Source organism: Aphelocoma coerulescens, chromosome 12, assembly GCF_041296385.1.
Source record: "Aphelocoma coerulescens isolate FSJ_1873_10779 chromosome 12, UR_Acoe_1.0, whole genome shotgun sequence".
In the NCBI taxonomy this organism is placed as follows: Eukaryota; Metazoa; Chordata; class Aves; order Passeriformes; family Corvidae; genus Aphelocoma; species Aphelocoma coerulescens.
Window position 1 is genome coordinate 17,195,312 of NC_091026.1, and position 21,700 is coordinate 17,217,011.

The window sequence follows — 21,700 nt, forward strand, 5'->3', positions numbered from 1 at the left end:
TGTGTCTGTATGTGTGTGCTGTTTTTCTTATCACATTTTAAGGAAGATTGGAAGGAAAAGCAAGCCCCAAACCATCTTCCTTTTATTTTCAAATCCCTTAAGATTAGACAAGATTCTTGAGCCCAAAGTTGGATGCTCTGTCATTCTGATCGTGGAGATGTCCCCATGTCCTGCAGAGGTTACGTGTGCCACTGGCAGCAGTGATGGAAATGCCACTTTCATCCCTAACCCAACCTCTGTGTGACATATTGGTGGTCCCAGGGGAGGAAGGTCCCTATTTTCTCTCTGCTCTCTCCCTCTGCATGGCTGTACTGGTGCCAATGCAAGAAGTAAAGCACCGACAGTTTTCCTAATAATCCCTGGATGTCCCAAGATGTTCCATCTTCCATGGCTGGCTCAGGAGCAGAGCAGATAGTCCTCAAGTCCAAGAAATGTTGCAAGATGCCAGTTTAGTCATTATTAGTCAATAATAGACCTTTGACATGTCTTCTGAGTCAGAAAGGCAAGGATGTGTCAATTTTTTCTGTGTCTTCCTCTATAGCCTGAGCAGACTCCATGCAGGCAGAGCACAACCACCTACAGGAAATAATTTAGCATGTTAAATAACTTATTTTCTGGGTATTTTGAACAGTTCCATTCACCATCTTTCAACAGTAGTTCCCTTGCACTTTGGTGTATTGGTGTATTTTGGTGGGTTGCTCTCTGAACACATTTTGAAAAAACAAAGAGAAATTCTGGTGTTGTCTTCATATCTACAGTGGTTGGTTTGGGGAAAATATGGAAATATTCATCTTCCTAAGAAGCAGAGATATTGTTGCTACTTACCCAGAGAAAGCAGCAATGAAAGTGTCATCTAACTTTAGGGCTTCTCAGTCATTGAAACAAGGAATCCATACGAATAATTTATAAAGCTTCTACCATGTGTGAAGATAACAAAGCATATTTTAATAAACACAGTGACTGAAAAGCCCATAAGCCTTTCTTTTCATACAGTTTATGAATTCCTTCCTAAAATTCCCATTGCCCCTAAAATATATCTGAAGACATGGAGATAGCAAGCATGGCCCTGTCCTAGCACTCCTCCCTGACTGCTGTAAAATTGAACTATTCAAATGTGCTTCAAAAGATGAAACAAAATGAAAAGGGAACTAGATTTATCTCAGAGGCATCCACTTCTGATGGCTGAAGTGTTTGAAGTCCAAAGATTTTCCATTGAATATGAGCCAAGGAGCTCAGTTGTGTTCTCTGGGCGACTGTTCCCCATGCAGATGTGACATCCTTCATGTGAGCAAAGGATTCTTCTCTCATCAGAGCCAAACTTTGAGGGAATTGTTGGATGTTTCTAAATTCTCCTTGTTTGCTCACCTGTGGCCAATGACATGGTCACTGGTGTGTTTTGTAAAGTAGCTTGAGAGCATTTTGGTCTCTCTTCAGACAAGTGAAGGTCACTTCACCATGGAGAGCTGCACAACAGGTGGCTGCGACGCTGTGGGCTCTATTTCATTCCTGTTTGCAGCACTAAGGGCTCCAATCCTCATTGACATGGGAAATCTGTGTGTAGAGCATATGGAACTTTCTAGTAAAATGGTAACATTTGTTAAACTCCACCTGGTGCTTTTCCAATTCCTGCTGTTGGGGGGGAGCAGCGTGCCCTGTGCCTGGGATGTGGTAGGGTGTATGTTCCCTTTGTCACCAGGTTGCATCTCATTCCATCTCCAGATTGCTACCAAACACAAGCAAACCTTGAATGTTTGATGAATCAGTAATGGTGTTTTGATTTTTCTCTCAGCCAGTACCACCAGGCAATCAGCAATGAAAAGAAAAAAAACCCACAAAAACAGGGAAAGGATGTTCTTTCAGCCTGCTTTGAAATATAAGTAGGTGGCATTTTCCCTTCTGCTAACACAAATTCCAGGTAAGCACAGCTCAAACTCCCTCCCTCAAACAACCCTCTAGGGAGGAGAGGATGGAAAAAAGGGGCCAAGCAGCTGTGACTTGTACCTGAGAACAACAGAAAGCTGAGCTCAGCACCCTGCCTGCCCTGGCACGTATCAGGAATGACTCAGCTTGCTGCCACCTCAAATTCTTCATCCATTCTGGCCTGCCCAGTGAGAGCAGTGAGGCAGTGCCGCAGCACAGGGACCAGGAATACCTTCTGGCTGTGTGACACCAGGCAGAACACCCCTTGGTAGCTCAGGGTAGCTCTGCATCCCTCCCCCTTTGCCTGGGCTGTCACTACAGCACCCAGTTTCTGAACAGACTCTGCACCCAGGGATGAGACCTTCACCACTGCCTCAACAAAGCAAGCTGGCGGAAAGAAAACCTCTTAACTGCTTTTCTTCAGGCTGCTGAAGCTCCAGGATGCCTTGTGGCATTATCTGGGCTGATACTTTGGTGATAGATGTGTGATGCTCTCCCTAAGTGCCCACAACAATGCTCAGGGTAGGGGAGATGAAAATATCCTCAGCAATGCAGGATCTGGGTAGTGAGACAGTACTTAGATAGAAAAACTTCACTAAAGAAGTTCCTGAAAATGTTGGAGGGTGAAATAAAAGAAAACAGGTGGGGTGCAGGCTCTTTCCACTGAAGATTTTATTCCCACCTTGGTTCTGCTGCTGCAGAAATGATGACCATGGTCCCATGGCCTCGCGCTTACTCAGAGTGGAGGGATTTGTTATATATATTTAAAACTGGAAAAACAGAACTTTGCTGCTAGGATGAGTGTGGTGCTTTCAAAGCCAAAGGTGACCACATCTGCTGCAGAGCAGGTGAGAAGAGATTGTATCCAAACAGATACATTTATCTTTAGAAAATAAGTAAAAAAATTCATTTTGCTTTGGCAAAATGAAAACTTTATCTCTAATGTTTCTGCCAGATTCTTCAACTGACTTCTTTTTAGACACTGTGTGACTCTGGTCCTCCCATTTTCCAGTGCAAACTGGAAGGAGCTCCTAAGCTGCTGTAGCACTGGTGAAAGTGGGAATTCAGTCAGACTTCTATGAAAGAAGGTTTTTCTATCACGCACAGATGCACACTTCTGTTACTGAGGTTTCTTATCAGAAAATGCACAATAGCACTTGAGTGTACGAAAACGAGAGCTCCCACCAAATGTCAGTCACTGCTGATAACAGGAGTTCAGTAGCAAAAACAAGATATTAAAGCTTGTTTATCTTCTGGCTGCATTGTAACCGTCCCTTCTGAAGCACAGACCTCCAGCCAGACGGGCCCTTGCAGCTGCCCTGTAAAACACAGGAGTGGCTGGGTTTGTGTTCCAGGGAAATGTGCATATCCAGAAGTGCAGAGGAGGTGGCAGTGGCCCACCCAGGAGGAGTCAGAGGTAATGAGGGTGTCTGTCCATCTGTCCAAGCACAAGTGTCTTTATCTGGGAGACTCTCCCCTGCCCTTTCAAAGGACCAGAGGAACATTTTGTACCCCGTTGCCCTGTAAGGCAGTTTCTACTTTGAGAATTTTGAAAGCAATTAAAAAATAAAAAAATCTGTTTTCAATGCAACCCTCACTCAAAGGCTGGGCTGGAGGGAGCTGGGCTGCTTGCCCTTGCATGGCCAGAAGTGGGAAAAGCACCACAATCGGAGAAATCTGCTAGTTTCTTCCAGTAATGGACTCAAGTACTTACAGGTGATGGAAGTAGGAGTTCAAAGCAGTATAACCTAAAAATCCTACTCCCTTCTGCCTAATGCAGAAAGCTGGGTGCTGTGAAGAGCCAGTTTTGCCTCTGCAGATACCAAGAGCTGACCTAAACATGATGGACCCCAAAATTTCCATGTGTGCTCCTGGGTGAATGCCACAAGGACAGGTCAAGCACTGTCTGTGACATAGAAAAGTCTTTCTTTGCTAAGTATAGTTTGGAATTGCATTGGATTTATCATCCTACCTGTGAGCATTTGTTTGCAAATCATTTTACAGAGTCAGTGCTTTGGTTTGCAGGAGAGCAGAGCAGTGAGTCATGGCACAAGCCGGCACTGGCAAAACCCTTCCGTGCTAATGAGCTACACCCAGGAAATGTCTTCTCTGCCTGGGGGAACTGCACCCCAGCCATCCTCCCCTGCAGCCTGTCAGATCCTTGGTGTGCTGGCTGGGAGTGTCGAGGGCCATGTGGGACAGGTCACACCTGGGCAGTACTGGAGATACTTCTCAAGTGTCATCTCCAGAGCAGGAGGCAACACCACCATCCCCTCACCTTGTCTCGCATTTTTAGGGCATGAACACGTGCTGCTCCATCCTCAGGAGGAACTGGTGTGCCTCCAAGTGAAGCTCCAGAGGGGAGCATTGCTGGCTCCCCAGGTGAGGTGCTGGGTCAGTGTCCCTGGAGCAGTTTGGAGGTGCAGCAATGATGAGCAGTGTCCCTGGCTGCTGCCTCATCCTTGGGGGTTCAGTCGTCCTGTGCCTATGGACAGCAGAAAGTGTAGCTGGTGCTTTGCTCCATCATCATGTTCATTTTACAGGTTGGCTCATAATGCTCTTAAAACAAAGTAAGGCTCATAATGCTGTTTAAAAATCACTTTTCAAGGAAACCAAATATGCTTTCTCTGAACTGACTGCACGTGGTTATGTAGCAGATAGATTAATATGAGGGGAATCTTTTCACCACCCAGTGAATTACAATAGTAAGATAAGTGATGTAATCTTTTAAGCAAATGTTTTTGTGTACTAATACCTTATCAGACATCATACCAGCAAAATAGTTCCTTTTCTGAGGTTGATAATATAAAGCCTTATGCATGTGCCTGTCTTGAGTGTTGCTTAAGAACAGTGAAACAATGAAGGCATTTGAAGACTATTAGCACAAAATGAGCTCAGCCATTGATTTTATTTCACTTAGTGTTTTAAAGTAGGTTGTATGCCTGCTTCCCACACCACATATTTGATGTCCGTGATGCAAGTTTGCAAGCAGTTTGGTTTGACTCCTGAGGAAATAAATGCACTTGGGATCCCATTCTGCGACAATTGTGATGTTCTCCCCAAGTGATCACGCTGGGTTGGGTGAGGGCGGGTTCCTAATGCTAACTGAAACTGTGTTTCAGCTTCACCAGTGAGCAAAATCCCACACTTGTCACTCAGAGAAGCAGCCTGAAAAATGTGGGATATCTTCTCTTACATCAGTTTTAACAACCCGGTCTTGCAGGTGGAATTTGCACACTGGAATAGTGTTTGGGGATTCATGGGCTAAGGGGGTACCACAGTATGAAGTATAAATCTACTGCATTTTAGTTGTGAAAACAATAAGTAATATTAGAGTTATGCAAGTATCAGCTAGTTTAGGCTATGCTTATGTTGACATTTTTATGAAACACTTTAGAGGTATTTCTCTATGAGTACCCATAATGGTTTTTGTACATGTGAATTAATCATATGGGTTAGTACTGTTATCACAAATTACTTGTGGAAATCTGTAGTAAGGAAATTGAACTGAATATGAGCAGGCAATATTGCTAATAGCATTTAAATTTATGTGGCAAATTTACTAACATGATGTTGAAAAAATATACAGTATCTAATTAGAGAAGAAAATCCTTCATTTCACATGCATTTTATTTTATGCAGCAAGGACTGTCATTCCTCCTGTGAAGTTTATGTTGGTTGAAAGCATAAATTTTGCTGATATATATACAGGTTTCTGTTCCCAGTGGTGAACAGTTACATTTAGAAAATTGACAAAATCAATGGCAGTAAACCAAAGATCAATTTAAATTTCACATTTAGATACTTGTTTTAGAGTGTCTCTGAAATTTACAGTCACTAACATGTTTTATGTTTAGAAGAAATAGATGAATGCAGCTGCTGCCCATTTGTAGCAATTGTTTCCTAAATCTGTGAACTGAAAATATATAAATGCACATACAAAATTACACATATGATATACATAACACTGGTCTTCTGCCACATAATTCTCTGCAGGTTGTTTCCTTATCTGTTGAAAGCATTATAGAATGGCCACTAATAAGTGTTACAAAAGTAATGAATAGTAATTGTTTTAGATACTCAAGCTTTCGAAGCTGTTAATTTACTCTCCCATTCCGCAATAGTTGTCACTCTAAAATCAGGTCACTATAGAGGTAAGAATCTATAAATATAGTGCCTGTGTCATATCCCATCATCTCCAAAAGGATCATGCTCTCTGTCTGTTTAAGAGGTTTACATATTCCTTATAATACATGTATGATAAATTAAGCACTCTTTTCTGGGCCCCTTTAAATGGAAGGAATTGAAAACACAATAATGATATAATTAATTACGGTCTTATATGTGCAGAAGAATGACACCTTTTTCGATTAGTGTGAAATATAAGTGTCAAATCAGTAATAAAATCCTGATCAATAAAACAATAATAACGATGTTGTTAAAAGCGGACCTAGAAAGGTGTTCATGGCAACATGTTTTAGGGGTTAGAAACCCTTTTAAAATAAACGGATTTCATCTTTACACTATGTCATCTAAATCATTACAATGTTTGTGTATACAATTATCATCAGACGATAAATTGCAGCTATTGAATGGATTAAGTTTGAACTGCTTGACCTCATAAATCTGGGTTTGTCATAGCTTCAGCAAATGCTTGTGTAACAATCAGTTGATTACATGGCAGAGCAGATGTATGTATGTTAACTGGAAAATATGAAAGGATCAGGGTAATTCAAAGTTCATTGGAAGAAGTTTATAAATGTCTGACAATATCATGTTAACACGTTCTCCATATACCTTTCTAGTTGGTATTTTTTTTTTTCTATTCTATTTTTCCTCCTATTTTACTGTGGGATTTAAAGTTAATAGGAAAAAAGAATCATAAAACTAAAAACTAAACTCTTGAAATATTTGGAAGAGAATTTAATGGAGCAGTGAAATATTTTGGCAGGATCGAGTGAGACATATTCTAAAAACATCATTAAAATGGACCAAATAGCAATCACAAGTAAATAGCATTTTGGAAAAAAGCAGAAACACACACTTGAAGTGGAAAAATGGCATGAAAAAGCATGAGGCACTTGACAAAAGAGGAGCTATAGATTTCTGCAGGATTATTTTAATCTATGGTTCATATCCCACAGATGAGGATTATGGATCTGTCTGATGTTGTTCACCTGAAATAAACACAGGCAGAAAATGAATGAAGGCCAGGACTTTATCTCCAGTTTTTTCCCTTTGTGTTTGAAGGCCAGTCTTTTCTTTCAGTAGTGATGATAACCAAGAGAAGGGAACAGATAAATATAGTTAATATTACACACTAACTCTTGTTATTGGACCATTTTTTTAAAAAACTGAATGGTTTTACACAAATTTTCCCTGTGTAAACACAAACTGTGTCTCTGCCACCAGCTTCTCCTAAGAAAAGAAAAGAAACAACCACATCTTTGAATACTTATTATATGTAAAATAAAGCTCAAGTTATTGCTATCATATTGTATATGATGAAGTATTTTCTAGGTTGGCATTGGTTTGTGAAATCAGCTCAAAAATTATGATAAAATGATGGTTTCTCATAATCCCACCAGTATTAAAGGCAGGTTGGATTGATTTTGGAAAAAATATTAAGCTGTAAAAAACCAATTAAATCTCTATGCACATCTGAGTCAAAATTGCTAAGTGATTTTTGGCCATTTTAATAACATCTTAGTTTTTGACATACAAAAATATTTCCTGTGTATTTCATTTAAAAAATTACATATTTTTTCAAGGTCAAATTTAGCTTATTTTCATGTTAATATTTTTAAAGAATCTCATATTCAAATCAAACCCTTCTATGGTAAAATATTTTAATAAATCCAGAAGAAACTTTTTTGTTTTCGTTTAAGCATTAAATTATTTAGTTTTGGCTCCCACATGAAAACGATTTTTTCCCCCTTAACTTCTTAGCTGACTAATGTAATGTAAAAAATCCCAGCTCTTTGAATAAGAAGAGACATGTTCAGAGTGCACACCCACCAAAAGGTATGTGTAGTCTAAGTGCATTCTGCGCTATCCACGTCTCTTCCTATTTTTGTTCAGAATGCCTTTGAAAAAAGGTTTTCCTCTTTGTGAGAAATACCGTGCTTAAGAAGTGTCACTTGAAATTACTATTTTTGTATGCTCCTGTGAGAAATATTTGCAAGTAGTGCAATCATGCTGCTCTTTTTGAACAGGTCTGCTCTGCCCAGGCTTCAGAACAGGGACTTGAAGGTTGGTGAGGGGACAGCCTTTATGTCATAACATGCCTTTTATTGTGAAAACCTTCAAAATCCAGCCAGGTTATACACTGACAGAAATTGCAGTTTGCACTTGAGCGACAAAGACTTTGATATTTAGCAGCTCAGATTTCCATATGTTCTGTCCTTGTGGAGCACAGGCACTGCTGCTGCCCCCATGCCGAGCCGAAACCATCCATCCCCTCCTCAGCTCTGGGGCAACTGCACCCCCAGATTAAATCAGAATATATTCCCATAGCTGCTCCTAAATGTATTTAATACATTATTGAAATATGAATGATAATCAAGAACTAATTTAAAAAAATGTTAATATTGAAGTCTTACTGTAGGAATTTTCCTTTGTCATTTATGGTTCCTACAGTGTTCCTATATGGCTGGCTCAATTCTCAGCTCAAAATTTATCTGCCTTTAAATACTGAAGGCAGATTCTCACTTCAAGGAAGATTTAGGATGTAAATTGTCATTACTCCAATGAAATCAGTTAAGTGACACTTTTCACCACTGGAGGATACTGCTCCCAAATGATACCTTGTTAAATGTAACAGGAGCCACTCTACTGGGAAATCTTCCTTTTGTTGGTATAGGTGTCTCTGAAGCCCCTTATAAAGTACCTGGGATTAGACTGTTTGTTTGCTTAATTTTTCTTTTCACCTTCAGCCTTGTGGCTGTGGAGGGGTTAATTTGGAAGGCATTACAAAGTCATTTCTCTATAGCTTTTGAAGTAGAAGTCTGCTTGAATTTGTGCCATTCCTTCCTATTTAAAAATGAAAAAATAAACTGTCACAGAGATAATGTTGTGGTATCACTTGAGTTGCCAGTGAACAATAGTCTATATCATAAGAAAAAAATATACATATTTTGCCACAAGCCTCTGATCAGTAGACACTCCACACAGAATGAGCATAGCAACTACATTATCTTTCACCCTGAGGTTGAGGTCATTGTCAAGGATTTGAGGACAAGCTTGTATTGCAGCTGCCTGCATTTAGAGCTGTCAGAGCTTAGAAAAACCTGCCTGATGGACACGTTCTTGTTTTGTATTAATTTTTTTTTAAAGCCCTGCAATCCTATGGGAGATTTAATTAAGACCAAGTGCAGAAATCTCCAAGAAAAGAATAGCACCTTTAAGTACCTGTAGCTGTTTTTTATTCCGGTCCCCTGAACTCCTACAACCAAATTTAGTGTAAGAGAAAGCAAATGACTAATGAACAGTACCTACTCTCCAGAGCAACTCCCCATTCTTTGCTGAAAAGCAAAGGCTGGCTAAACTTCCAGCTTTGGAGGGGCTTGTTTCACGGATATTCAGATCTCAACAAAACAGCTCGCTGGAGCCCTTAACTGTATTACAATTGGCCTCTTAATGAACAGATGAACTTTTCTTTTCACCGTTTCAAGTCTGTTATCCAAGACTAAAGGGTAGCATGGCTATTTCATTTCTGACCTGCCTAACATATAATTAGAAGGTTCCTGGAGGTACTTATAATTGAATTATGGGTTGTTTCATGAGCATTCTTTCTAGTAGGTAGGGATGTAAAAAGCAAAGCTCATCTGGAATGCATGCAGGGAAAGCGGATGATTTAGTAGGTCTGTATATTGCCTGAAATATTAGATTACAAGTATGAGTCAAAAAAAATCCACTGGTTAAAATTTATTTTTATTAGGAAAATTATCCTAAGTCTAAAGCACCAATTTCTGTGACAGTATAACTGGATACAGCTCGATTGATTTTAGTGAAGCTCTACTCATTTATACCTACCTCAGGTTAGAGAAGGGTCCAGTGAATTAGTCCCAGTCACATATTTTTCAGACATGAAACATTCAGCTAATCTCTTGGAGCCCTGTAATTGGCTAACATAAAACATTACTGGATGATTAAAATTACAGTTGACTTTCATATTTGTTGTCAAGTAGATTTGAAATGTGGGGAAATAACTTAAAGGGTCTCTTTTGCTCTCACTCTCCCATGTTTATGGATTGATTGTCAGATGCACAGCCCTTGTAGGGGAGCAACTCATGATTGCTCTCAGCAATACATGTCCTTCACCTCCTGTGGAAACTGCTGCTCTCGGTGCATGGGCAAGATTATTTAGATAAATGTCAGCTTGGAAAATACAGGAGTATGAGTAGAGGGGAAGGACAGCACCTTTCAGATATGACCAGCATTGTCCTCTGCATCGTTGTGGATTTAGTTTTGACGGAGGTCCCAGCTCCTCTTTTTTAAAATGCTGCCAAGCAAAAATTTTCACTAATCTATACTTTGACTATAGATAGCTAAATAACAGCCTATTTCATCCTGTCAGGGCTGCTTTTGGAACAGGAACAGTTACTGTTCAGACATCAAGAATACCTGCCAAATAGCCTTGATATGTTTAAGACAAAACCAAAAATTCCCTCGACTTTTATCTAAATATGAACTTGTCTTTTCTCATCAGACTCCCTTTTAGTATATATGTGCTATTTTGTCCAAAAAATAAATTGGGCAAAAGACTGATAAAAACACAGAAATCAGAATGTTCCCCTTCTGTGTCAATATCTGCATAAGTGTGGAGAAGAAGGGAGGGTTGAGAAGTAAAAACACTGACCTTTCCAGCTGCAGAAGAGGCAAAATTAAGTTCTGAGGTCACAATGTGCTGCATGATGGAATAAGGGTCAAGGAGCCACCCCCTACAGCATTACCTATGTGCTGGGAGCCATCGTGATGGCTATTTGCAATCTCTCATTTAGAAGCAGGCCAGTCTTAGTCTTTAATTTAGAATGTCGTATTTCATGAATTTGTAAATGATAGCAAGAAAGCCTTTCTACAATCTGTATTAAACTGTCTGATAAGGGGGGGGGGGAAATCTGATTTTATGAAGCTGATAACTATTTCAACTACCTTCAATTCCAGTTGCAGAGGAAGAACAGGAGTACTGTTTTTATTTTATGTGTGGTACATTCTTCACAGGCAGCTTTATCCCACCTTACCTTTTAAACTAAGGGCATATTGTTAACCCTGGCATGCCAAATTTACTATGGTGCAAGTAAAGAGTATTTTAAAAATATCTGTCATCTTCAAGTATAATGACCTGTGAATGTTTGTTAAGAATCTTCAAATAGTTTCTGAACTGTTTCCTAACAAAGCACTGAATAACAATAATAAATGCACTGTTCACTAGCCCAGCAGAATTATCTTGGTATGTAGTATAAGCAAATAGAATCTGAAAACCCTTTCCTGGCATCAAAAGTCATAGATCTGTTTGCGTTGTTCCCTTCTGGACATCTCGTTTGCTGAACAATCTTGTTGACATTGACAGTTCCTCTCTCCTTGGTATAATCAATATTTTAAACCTAAAACTGAGTGCTGACTGGAGTCATAGACATTTCCCCTTCCTCCCCAACTGGCTCCACATCCAGAGTACCTCATCCATGTTCTGTCTTCAGCAGTATTCTCCATAAACTGTGCCAAAGACTGTGGAGAAAAAAGCAGCAATGCAAAGTAGAAAGAGAGGAATATGAAATGATAGAAAAGTAGAGGTCTTGACTCATGTGCAGTGTCAAGACCACAAACAGAGCAACACACTTTATTCTGGGATCCACACCTCAAAGAGGATGGGGAATACCCACGAGATTCCAAGAAGAATCTCATTTTTCCATGAGAAACAGTGCAGCTTTTTCTCTTCCATGTTTTGGAGCACATTTGTACGCCTAAGGGGCTTTCAAACGAGAGTCGTCCTCATCAGTGCAGCACAAAGACAATGGTCAAGCATAATTCTCTTTGACAAATCTTGCTCCTGTTTTCTGGCCTATTTATGGGGACTCCAATGGAGAGGGACCGGTTTTCACTCACTCATCCTCAGTACTTGTCTCTGTATTAGTGGTATTTAGGGTACTTTCAGAGGGCCATGCTGTCAACAGCACACTGCTGCTGTCTGGCTCATGTTCTCACTCTTAAATTCTACCAAGAAACCTCCCTCTGGCATCTGAGAAAATCCCCAAAATCACAATTTTAGGTTCTTAGGAAAATCAGACATGTTATCACTATTTCTTTATCCTTTAAGTCACTGTTTAGGAGTGGATTCTTGATTGGCATTTCCTGCTCTCGTAAGAGGCTTTGTCATAAGAATCTCATGGCTCAGGACTGGTCAGTAAGAGGTCTGCATCAAACCTCTTTTGCAAAATGGACTGGGGAGACTTTGTTTTTGTTGTTAAAAATGTTTTTTTCTATTTTGAAAAGCAAAACACTAATTCATTCTAACAGCAATCATGTTAGAAAGGAGATGAAACATTGCCAAGAAACTATTTTCTTATAAACATCATAATTCACATCTCCTCATTCCCTCTTCAATTTCTCTTCTTGCTGCAAACATCTAGACATTCCCTGTCAGAACATGCAAGTCTTTGCTTATGTCTTATTTCTTCAAATGATTCAAAATATGCACTCATTAAAATACTGAGATCCTCTATTGAGTATTTACTGTTTTTCCTACTGCTGAGTGATATTTTGGCAGCTTTTAAAATGTTTACTTCTGTTATTGTGAGAAAACATCATCTTTGTCCACAGGAACAAGCACCAAACACCTGATCCCTGGCTCCAGCATTGCTGTAAAGAGCCACTGACTGCCCAAAACTGCCTTGTTGACTGAAAATCTTTCATGCAACACAGAGGAAACCACAAGTTCCCTTGTTCCCTTTCGCCATTAATATTGTACCTTGGTCTCATCCAAGGGGAGATGTACAATATACTGAGAGTTTTGGAAGTCAAGATTATGTTGTCATAATGCTTTTGGTAGCTTTAGATATTAGTGACATCTCCATTCTACCAATCTCTGAAATACTTAATTGTTGCTTGTAAAAAAGACAAGGCATAAATAAGTTCCAGAAAACTTCTCTGTGCCATTTTTTTTTTTCCTAAAAGAAGCATAATATTTGTGGAGTTCAATCTATGGCATTTGCCATATTTCATAGAGAGATGCCTGTAGTGCAGCAGGCCTTGATGACTTCTTGGAGGTTTAATTCAGTGCACAGTGATTTGAGTGTTGGGTGTGTGGGGGACTGTGAGCACATGTGCAAGAGGCAGTGTTTTTATAAGGTGCAGGGGGACACCTCAGTGCTCAAGAGTAGCTCAAATGAGTTTTGAAGATGGTGTTGAGGAACTGATCAGCAAGGAGTAGTTTAGCATGAGTGCATGCACTGAGAAATGTAATTTCTATATTTGGCAAACAAATTTGGAAGACCATAAGGCACCTCTCAGATGCATCAAGTTGGACACCCACAACTGCAAGTTTTGAGTATCTCAGCTTTGATATTTACAGTGCCCTAAGCTGATACCAGCATCATTTCACTGATGCAGCAGCCATACAAAGCAATGAAGTTGCTTCATCCATTTTACTACTTTTAATTTCTGTGTAAGCACTTCTTAGCCTTGTAGAATTTGGACATGCCAGTCAGCCACGCTCTGTGGTTTCATTGGCTCTTAATTAATCTGATAGTCTCTCAGTATCACCTTTTCAGTCTCTGTAATATTAATTTACTGTTACAGTTAGGCCAGTAGACAAACTGCAATTCCCTCTTTCTAACTGGGAATGTTTGCTATTCTGTATTTTATTCAGGGTTCTCATCTGTAGCTTACATTTCTCTCTACCTCTTGTTGCTTTATTTAAGAAATTACTATCCTTTCCGTTTCCACTCACTGCCTCTCTCCTTATTATTTCTTTCTGGCTCAGTGCATTTACCTGCCAGCTGCTTCCCTTTGAATTTTTTCAGCTTCCTTTGTATTCTTTCTCCACCCATCTCCCAGTATAATAATATATCCTGTTGCAGCAAATGTGTCTGATCCTGTGCACAGTAGTTAATCTGTGAATTTCCTTAAGGTTTTTTCATGAACGATTTGCTCTGCACATGCCACTGTAAAATTATATTTTAATTTGTTAAAACCTCTGATAGTTATTAATATTTAAATCAAATCAAGTTAAATGACTATGTTTTTCAAATCAAAGCCTGTGTATTGAAGGAGACTGCAAAGACTATTAGTGTGTCTCGTTGAAGGCTCACAGAAAGTTTTCAGCCTTCTCAAAGAAAGCATCAGTATTCATTTTTGATGCCGAGCCTTATGAATCCTTATGTTTATAACACTCCTCAACTGGAATAAATCTTCCAGCTGATTATCACAGCATTTGGCACAGTGCCACAAGCAGTTCTGGGAACAGTATTCAATCAATGTGTAAACTAGTGAAATGCCAGGAACTTTTGAAAGACCATGAAGGATGATTAGTTAGTAAAGAATAAACAATGTTCCAACGTTGAGTGCAGCGACCAGCTAACACAGGGCTGAGGAGAATTTTCCATGATTTAAAATTAATATATAACTTATAATTTAGGCGGGTATTTATGTTTTGTTATTTCACACTCCGACATTTATTTAATCAAAGCCAGGTATACAGGGGTAAGATTTTAAAAGAAATAAACACTTTGATTATGCTGTAACATGTCTGTGTTACCAACTATTCACTCATCCTTTATTTATAGTTAAATGGGAAGCTAATGGAAAATAAAAAGTGAAAGATGAACACAAGTATCATAACATCTTCAAGAACTAACAAAATTTTTTAAAAAAACATCTTTTTTTTTGTCTTACTGTAACAATCATGCCTTAGATTGTTGCACTTTATAAGAAGTTTTGGTGCTTGATTTTTTTCATATAATGAGAAGGCTTCCTTTCTAAGTTAATAGCACTTGTGCTGTGGGGGAAAAGGATTTTTCTGTCTACGTATGTTTGAAAAAAATCTAGTTTTAAAGCAGTAACAGACTTCTGCATTTCCCTCAGAATTTAGTGCTCTTCTGAAGTGCTCACCTAAATCCTAAAAACCAAAATAATCCTTGGGTCTCAGAGGACAGAGTTAGTCCTATATACTTATATGCGAAAGTTCTGGTTTCCACAGCTTCCAGATTATATACAGTGATGCCTTTCATTTAGCTATGCTCATTCCAGTGTCGATGGGATCCGTGGGGGTTAATTAAGGGTAGTTTATAATCTTTAGGAGATCTTAAATTTTCCCTTAAATTTAATAACCAGTCTTGTATGCAGAGCTCAACAGCTGAGATACATAACCTCCATCTCCTAGAGGACCCTTTCTATATATAAAGGTATTTCTCAGATGCTGCACCAAACGTTGGCTCCCTGTTTACTAGTCAGGCATAGCAGGAGCTAGGTTGAAACTCAGAGCCCAAAGTATTTTTATATTATTTGAAAGAGCAACGTTAAGTAGGCAAAGTATGTGCTGACAGCCTCTCAGACACACTGTGGTAGCACAGAGTCAGTCTGTTGCTGCATCCTGCCTACTGTTTGGTGCATAAAAATAATATCTGCCTTGTGTGTGACAAGAAGGTGTCGGGATATTCTCTTGGTGAGGCTAGAGACCAGAGATGTCTATATGCTTCATGTTATGTCGTTACATTTATTGACAACTGTAAATATAATACAGCTGAACTCTGCCATGCTACAGGAAAAAATATGTAGGCTCTCATTCCTCTCACAATAGCATTTAGTTCTTTAAGTCCAAAAACTGCACGGGGTCATGCACTGGGTTTAGATCTCATAGTTTTATACTTCTATACCCAGAAGTTCAGGTCAGCTGTGTGGTTTTTCCCATGATCTCATTATGTGTGTCAGCAACAGACATGCATACAAAAGAGGAATCTTTGAAAAATATTTGGATAATAGAAGAGTTCAAGTTTTCTATTCTCAGACAGAATTTGTAGTCATCTTTTTAGCAGTGCTTTACAGTAGTTACGTGATATTCCAAGTGGGAATAAATACATGTTTTCTAAGGACAAGAGTAATATTATGACAGAAAACATAATAAAACATTGAATTGGCAAGATGCAACAAAATAGGGGTAAAAAGAGGACTGTTCAGTCTGGTTTGAAATCTCTAATATATGGCTGTGCAGAGATGTTACAAATAAAAAAGTAACGTAAATTACAAGTGTGTAATGTACACAGAATTGATACCCTCCAACAAATAAAATGTTTTGCTATGTATATCCCTCTTTGAAACATCTGCCTGTATTATTTATACACAGAAGTGCTGTATCTCACTTTTTTTCTTCAAACTAAGTCCTTATGCATGTAGGATTTGTACTGTAATACATTATTGAGATGTTACAATGAGATGAGAGTGGGGAGCAGGGAAGCGATGGGGGTGGTGTGCAGGGTGTTTGTGTATGAGAGGCAAACTGGAGGTTTATCAGTGAGCAAAAACAGACATAAAAACAACAGTGGTATTTTAAGATGCATCAGTGTATACCTGTAACACTAGGTTTTCCTTTTCTAATGGATTTGACTTTTTTAATCCATGAAGAAGGTTAAAAGTGGTATCTTTGTTGAATAGCTACTGTATATCTAATTCTTGGAGGTTTTTTCCCCTCATGATGTGGAAATGGTTTCAATTCCTTTTAATATTCATTTAATGTCAGTGCAATATATATTGCCACCTTACTTACTGCATTAGTAAAAAATGTGCTTATGTGCTATGATTCTCTTATGATAGAAACATAAAATCTTGGAAGGATCAAAGTCCACCAACATTCACCCTCCTGCAACAGCAGGAAATTGATCATGCGAGAGATGCTCACCTAATGCTAACAGATTATTATTATTTATTATAGCAGTAACAGCAGGGAGGTGCATTAGACACTAGGAGGAGGATGAGGTCCTTGTCCTGGAGTGGCTTCAATCTCCAGGGTGATCTTGCAAACACTTAAATAGATGACCAACTATATAAGCATGAAATCTTTCTAGCTCACATATTTAAGTTTTTTTTTTCTTATGTACTAGGCATTCCCGCAGGGTCTGCAGCTCTAATTAAACTTAATGTTTCCCCTCTGCATCCCAGAGAATGTGAATACATAAAGGGGAAAGGATCAAGCTCCTCCAGTGCCTTATGATTGTATGGAAGTTTTATTAAAAAAACACCACCTCTTTTCACTAGCTGCCTCTTATTTCCCTACACTGTATTTCCCACTTAATATTTTACAGCCAGCAAAGGCCATATTTTGTTATGCAGCTTTATTAAAACAAAGATCTTACTGACCACAGTGAAATTCCCGAAAGGCACCACTATTGGACCAGAGTCTACAGAGGCAGTTATGTAAACCAGCTCAGAAAAAGGACATACATTATACTCTGTCATGTATATGTTAGGGTTACTCAAATGGCAAATTCTGGTCTAAATCCAAACTAAAGTAAGTTTTGCCCAGACCTCCCTAAGACTTCACTCGTTTAACCCTTCTGTGTTTGTGTGTTCGCTTCCAACGTATCAAGGAGGTCTTGCAGAGCATCCCCAGCATTTCTGGCTGTGCTGCTGAGGTCTAACAGGGCAGCAGCTGGCAGCTTGCTCTCTGCAGTAAAATCATCCAGAGATATCAGATATCTCAGTAAAATTATTCAGCAGATTTCATTACGAGTGTGGCAGCTCTATTAATCTGCATTGCCTATGAATGTATGGTTTTGTTGCATGTTGTTGGATGTTGTAATAGCTTTCATTTGTGAAACATCTTTTTTCAGAAGTCCCAAAAAAGCTAGCAAATGTGAATAACTTAAATCTCTCCGTTTTGGACACATGAAGCTTAGGGATTGCCAATCCCTTTTCAGATGCTGATGAGAGAGGAATGTAAATCCCTCTTTCAGATTATTTTTTGGTTTAGCTTTGGCTATGCCTCTTGCTGGGTTTTTATCCTGCTAGTTATAATGCTGTCCCATCAACAGATCGATGCAGTGGGGCTGATGGACCATGCTGGCTTCCTTGATCCCCACAGTCACATCCCAGCCACTGATCCGTTTCTCACATTTTTGATCCAGGAATTTTATCCTGATGACAGTCATGGACTACTGAGTCTTGGCTGTGGACATCAGGGCTCTGAAATGGAGTTCTACTTCCCATGTAATCTACAATCAAAATATCTTGTTACCCAAATCATATTTCCTGGGTTCAAAAACAAAAAACAGGCAAACACAACAAAATAACAGCATGCAATACATATTGTTAATGAGAACAAGCTTATAATTACTAAATGCAGAGAGACATATCAAAGCGGTGTTCTTCAAACAGGATATTATTTTGTAATTCAACACAACTTCAAAAGAAAAAAGCTAAAGACATGATCATTGTAATGTGCATTAAGTGCAGTTGAAACATCATTTGAGTAAAATTATGCTGGGTAACAGGGAGGAGAATTTATAGAGAAGGAAAAATTAAAATCACTCAGTGTTAAGAGAAGCAGGCCAAATTATATTTGGAGAATTATGTTTTCTTAACATCCCTGTTATAAAATTATTCCCTGCATTATTTATTCTACAAGCCTTAATTGATAAATATTAGGTGACTGATTCTTGCAAAAGAGCAAGCACTTGGTGGAACGTATTCTGAGCTGGTCTGGTTCATACTTATCATAAAAATGAAAACTACTGGAGCATAAAGAACTTACAAAAAGGCAGCATTACCGTGGATTTAGTACAGTTGGTGTTTGATACACTGAGTTGTATTCATCACATACGCTGTGTCAAGGCATTGCTTACAATGTGTCGGATCATCTTACAGGCCATAAGCAAGCACTATATTTAAATTGAATGATACCAATATCATTCTGTGTTAATTCTTATATAATAAAGTATAAAAAAAGCAAGTAGCATCCATTTCCACATAATCTCTCTTCAAACTTATCTGTATTTGACTGCATTTTCCCCGTCAGCTTAAAAAAAGCAAATATAACTGAGAAGCCAGCAAATTTAAAAAGGGTATTACAAAGACATTTAGTGAGGACATGCTATTTACTGGCTTTTTGTTGGCTATAGTGTTTAAGCACATCACAAACAGAAATGGGCTTATTTCACATCTTCCTGAGACCAGGAGGCATCAGTAATATTCCCATTTGCAGAGACCAAAGCAATGCAGTGACATGCCTGCACCCTGCGGGGAGTCTGAGGTGCAGCTGAAAACAGAACCACCTTTCTTTTACTGTTTTAACTGCCACTCTTAAATTTTTTAATTGGTTTTGGTCCCCTGCTAAGGGACGCCTCTTGCCCTGTGAAATCCATCTATCCATCGAGTCCCTGTAGCTCTGAGTGCCAATAGACAAACTCATACTCCTTCATATTTGAAAATGCTGATGGAGACGTACCTACGAGTGGAGCTCTTGGAGTAGCAGAGTTGTGTTGTTCCTGTTGGAGGGTTCCCCAGTCCCACTACACACAACAGGAGCTTTGCTCCTCTCCCCTAGGACTATTGCTTTACCCTTCCTGTGCATGATGGACCCCACCATCTGGGTCTGCCCAGCCAGCAGAGACACAGGTATCCTGAAACATGTCCCATACTTCCCCTGAACAGGGAAAGTGTATTCTGATTTATTCTGCAGGCTGAATAGTTCCAGAAAAACCTTTTTATTAAATGTTCCATGGGAAAAATCAGAACTCATGTATAGTCGAAGCTGTTGGTTGCCAGACCCCTGCAGGTATATACTACTTCTGCTTGAAAGAATGACCTAAAACGTCTTTATTTCCCCAAAATTTTATCAGGATGTATCCTCATAAAAAGGTTCTCTTGTCAAGAATTCAGTATTTTATTCCCATGCCTTTATGTAGATGATATTCTCTGTAAACACCATGGACTCCAGTAACTTCAGTAATAGGGCTCAAGGTATGAAAAGAACAATTGAAGGAGATTTCAACGTGCGTTTGAAATTTTGGGCCAAGTTTACTTTACCCTTGCTCCCCCCCTCCTCCCATTTCAAAACACCAACAGGCTGTCCTTGCTTTTGGAGCGTCTCGTTCTCAAGGCTCTCACCTTGCAAATCTCTACGTATGTGCTTTATTTCTTAAGTGTACACAGACCACAGCCAAAGCTTGGGCATATGTGTGCGTAGGACTAGGATGTCGTCTGGCAGATGGTGCCATGGCACCTAGATTTCTTCAGAAGTCAACTGAAGCCTTCCATCATTTCATGGAGATAAATAGGAAAGCGATTTCTGAATGCATTATAAAGTGTTATTCACTTAGAATTGCTTAGAAGGAATAACTAGCATAGCACATAAAAAACTGTGGGTAACCTACACGCTGCCTTGCTGCGTATGTGAAAGTTGAATGCCAGAGTTTGTCTCTTTATTTAACATTTTGCATGCAAAAGAACAAGGTATTGTACCATCAAAACAAATATTTTTTATGGAAGGAGAACAGATACATCAAAATCAAGGAGAATAGCTCTGAGCCTTGAATCTTAATATAACTGTTAGCTCATTAACACGAAACTCGGTGGGTTTTCTAAGTCCCAAAATGTCCTTATCTCTGCAGAGCTCTGTGCTGATTGCTGAAGGTGATTTTGAGACAAAACACTTGCAGAACGGTAGGATACAATTTGTCTTTGTGTCAGAGGGAACTGTTTAAATGACTTGAGGTAAGTCAGCAGAATAGTATAAGCACATGTTTGCCCATAGTCTTACCTGAAGATATAGTTGAGCTTGTATTACAAAGAATTCAGCTGTATAAATACCTCGTGCCATCTGTGTATGGCAGGGGAATTGAGCCAGTAGAAGCTCAAGACCTGTGTCAGTGTTCTCACAGAAGGACTGTTTATGAACAGATGTTATGTGGTGTTTTTCACAGAAAATGGGCTCTGGAGAGAGAAAATGTCTATCAATTACTGAGGTATTATGTATAACAGCAATTTTTAACCTTGAGAATGATACTTTAAAGTTCTCTGTGAAATATTCAGTGCCGCAACCACCTCCTTTGTGCACAGTAACACACACCCTTGCCTATTGCCCAAATTCTTTTTCATATTGCATTTTAGGTTCTTTCAGAGAGTATATATTATATTCTGTAGAACACATTATTCCCTGGAAAAAAAGAAATTGGTGGCCTGACTGAAAAACTTTTCCTATTTGCTGATCTCAAAATTAAGCTGAGTTTTTAAGATTGGGTGCTTATATACTCTGTTTTGTGCTTCTCAGACCTGCCTAAGGAATACATGGATTCAAAAATTGTCATTTACTAAGCAAATCATAGGTGTTAAATCATTGGAAAAAAATATGTATTCTGGCTAACCTGTGTTCAAGACCTGGTAATTAACACTGATTTCAGTAGGGTGTTTGGAAGTATGAGGTCTTAGTGAATAAAGATGAATTTACTTACAATTGCAAAATCAGGCAATATCCAGTAAAATTTAGTAATTATTATACAGCTGTATTTATTTAATAGACCGCCAGTGCTAGTTTGATTACACTAGTCATGTCTTACTCTTCATTTTTATCGCTTCTGTAAAACTCCTGACTTCATAGGGCCTTGGAATTTGGGCTTTCCATGGTAATAAAAACATACAAATGGAGCCCCCAGTTGTTGCTAACAATTACAGCCATCATAGTTGGACTGTGTTTTACCAATCTGCTCTTGCTTCAGGAGACAAAGTGTATCTTGCAAAAATGCACCATTATTAAATATTCTCACATGGGATATCTATGATTCTATAAGACCCT

At 39.0% G+C, this 21,700-nt stretch overlaps 1 long non-coding RNA gene across 6 annotated transcripts in view; it reads left to right on the forward strand.

The window, feature by feature from the left end:
* The window catches only part of LOC138117682 (uncharacterized), a 165,817-nt gene that overhangs the window by 67,024 nt on the left and 77,093 nt on the right, over positions 1-21,700 (forward strand). The window contains exon 4 of one of the 6 annotated variants that reach the window (XR_011154786.1): positions 20,520-20,541. The exons of 4 other annotated variants lie outside the window; for them this stretch is intronic. This is a non-coding gene — a long non-coding RNA (uncharacterized lncRNA). Of the gene's footprint in view, positions 1-12,738; positions 12,759-20,519; positions 20,542-21,700 lie in introns of those variants that run through there. One more of the 6 variants, XR_011154792.1, reaches the window with a different exon arrangement.